Source organism: Oratosquilla oratoria, chromosome 12, assembly GCF_046742065.1.
Source record: "Oratosquilla oratoria isolate Oo_2021 chromosome 12, ASM4674206v1, whole genome shotgun sequence".
Classification (NCBI taxonomy): Eukaryota; Metazoa; Arthropoda; class Malacostraca; order Stomatopoda; family Squillidae; genus Oratosquilla; species Oratosquilla oratoria.
Genome location: NC_134788.1, coordinates 27330719 through 27334091, shown reverse-complemented (window position 1 = coordinate 27334091; position 3373 = coordinate 27330719).

Genomic DNA, 3373 nt, shown 5'->3' with positions numbered 1-3373 from the left:
TGATCTTTCTGTTCTTCATCCCAATTTTGTGTATTTTCAATTGTGAATACAGATTTAAAATGTTTGTTTATAATTTCAGCCATTACTACATCTATATATTTGTCATTCTCTTAATGCAGTTTCACTATTTCTTCTTTATTTTTTAATATACAATTTACATACCTGTAGAATAATTTAGGTTGGTCCTTACATTTGTCTGTCTTTTTCATAGTTCCTTTTTTCCTCCTTGCATATTTTTAATATTCATTTATTAGTTTGATATACCTGTTTTTTTTTTCCATCTTTTCCAAGCTTTGTCTCTTCTAGCTTTTGCCTCACTACATTTTTTGTACCAGCACTAAATGTACACCCTTTCCTGCTTTTGTTTTGGTACATATTCACCTATTCCTTCTTTACAATTTTCTTTTGATATTCCATTTCTTTTCCGTCTTTGTTTCTTCATTTAAGAAGTGTATATTTACCTAGTTTACCTAGATGTATTATACGGGAAGAGGAGCTATGTTTGTGGTGACCCGTTTTTGTATCTCACAAGATGAAGTTTGCTCTTAAATTGTTATATTGTGTTTGCACACACTATTTCTTCATCCAAATTGTTCCATATATCTATCACTCTGTGTAGGAAGCCGTTCCTTTTCAGGTCTGTAATTACACTTTTTGAGTTTCATTGCATGTCCTCTTGTTTTTCCTGTCCCGTTTTAATAGGTCCTTTCTATCAAGGCATTCTTTTCCTTTCATAATTCTGTAGATGGTTATCAGGTCCCTCGTTCTCTTCTTTGTTCCAGGGTTGGCAAAACCAGTTCGGCCAGTCTTTGTTCATAGGTTTGCAAATGTTGGGACCAACTTTGTCGTTGCTCTTTATATCCTTTCTAATTTTCTTATATTCTTTTTTGTACTGGGTGACCATATCAGCGCTGCATATTCCAGTTTTGGCCTTATTAGTGTTTGTAATATTTTCTTGATAATTTCCTTATCCAGGCATTTAAAGGCCACCTTTATTGATCTCAACAAATTGTATGTTTCTCCGACTATTCTATTTATATGTTTATCCAGCGACATGTCTTTGGTGATAATTACTCCCAGGTTCCTTTCAGAATTCACTTTCTTTACCTCTTTTTCATCAATTTTATACTGTCCTGTTATTCTCTTATTGCTTTTTCCAAATTCAATTATACTGCACTTCTTGATGTTGAATTCTACTTCCCATCTCTTGCTCCACTCTGAGACTTTGTTCAGATCCCTCTGAAATGAGTCACAGTCTATTTCGGAGTTTATTCTCTTTAACAGATTTGCGTCATCTGCAAAGCAGTTCATGTAACTTTCAATGCCCTCATCCATGTCATTTACATATGTACCAAACATTATCGGAGCTAGTCTGACTGTGGGACGCCACTACTCATTTCTTCCCATTTTGAATATTTGTCTCTGAGCACCACTCTCATTTTTTCCACGTAGGAAGTCCTCCATAATTCAATAGTTTTCCATGTATGCCTCCTTTTGTTTCCAGTTTGTATAGTGATTTTCTGTGTGGTACCTTATCAAATGCCTTTAGTAGGTCCAGGACTGCATAGTCTGCCCAGACATCCTTTTCCTGCAATATATCTATCAATCTTGAATATAAACAAATTGAATTGGTGGTACATGATCTTCCTTGTCTGAATCCAAATTGCCTTGGGTTCAGTATATTATTCTCCTCCAGATATTTTGTCCATCTATCTTTGATGATTCTCTCACAAATTTTGACTATTGTACTTGTTAGGGACACCGGTCTATAATTTGTTGGGTCTTCCTTATTTCCCCCTTTATATATCGGCACTATATTGGCATTTTTCCAGTCTCCTGGTAGTTTTCCTTCTTTGAGAGAGCATTCTATTATTTTGTATATTTTTCCTGTTAATTCGTCTATACATTCCTTCAGTACCCAGTTTGCAACTCCGTCTGGTCCATGTGACTTGTTAACGTCGAGCTTTAGTATCTGATTCTTTATTTCATTCTGAGTAATGTTTATTTTCTTTAGCGCAGGATTTTTTTTATCCCAGTTTTGTAGATTTTTTTTTCTTTGGTGTGTGTGTGTGTATTTACCTATTTACCAAGTTGTATTTTGCGGGAAGAGGAGCTACGCTCGTAGTGTCCCGCCTTTGTATCTCGCAGTGTCTTGTTTGCTTTTAACCTCATGAATGTTTTTTGCGCACACTATTTCATTGTCTAGTTTGTTCCAAGTGTCCACCGCTCTATGTGGAAAACTGTTTTTCTTCAGATCTCTGCTGTAGCTATCTTTTTTTTTTTTCATGCCCTCTTGTGCTTCTCTTGTCCCAGATTACCAAGTCCTCTCTATGGAGTATTTCTGTGCCTTTCATGATTCTGTAGATGGTCAGTAGGTCACCTCTCTCTCTTCTTAGCTCCAGAGTCGATAACTCCAGTTTAGCCAATATCTCCTCATATGACAAGTTTGCAAGTTCAATTGCCATTTTTGTTGCTGCTCTCTGGATTCTTTCTATTTTCTTTATATTCTTTTTGGTACTGGGTGACCACAATGTCGCCGCAAATTCTAGTCTAGGCCTTATCAATGTGACCAGTATTTCATAATCATTTCTTTGTCCAAGTTTCTTAGCAAGTTGTAGAATTCTCCAACAATTTTGTTGATCTGTTTGTCATAGGTCAAGTCGTTTGAGATCATTACACCCAAATCTTTTTCGGATCCCTCTTTCTCTACCTCCTTGGTTCCAATTTTATATTGTCCTGATCTTCTGTTTTTGCTTTTTCCAAACTCCATTATGCTACAATTCTTAATATTAAAGTCCACTTCCGATTTCTGACTCCAGTTCCATACCTTATTTAGATCTTCCTGCAGTGCTTCACAATCCTTATCAGTTTTTACTTTCCTTAACAGTTTGGCGTCTTCTGCAAAGAAGCTCATGTAACATTTCACATCATCATCCATGTCATTCACATAAATAGCAAACGTTATTGGAGCCAATACAGATCTTTGCGGCACTCCACTGATCACCTCTTTCCAACATGAATATTTCTCTCTGAACACTACTCTCATCTTTCTACCAATCAGGAAGTCCTTCATCCATTTTAGTATGTTCCCTTGTATCCTTCCAATATGTTTTTTTTTTTTTTTTTTTTGGTGTGTGTGGTCCTTTTCAAAAGCTTTTTGTAAGTCCAGGAAGGCACAATCAGCCCATCCGTTCCTTTTTTGCACTGTCTGTTAATCTTGAGTAGAAGCATATTAAGTTTGTGGCACATGATCTTTCTTGTCTGAACCCAAAATGTCTTGGGTTTATTATATTTTTGTCTTCGAGATGTTTTACCCATCTATTCTTGATGATTTTCTCACAAATTTTGGCTATAGTGCTTGTTAGTTATACTG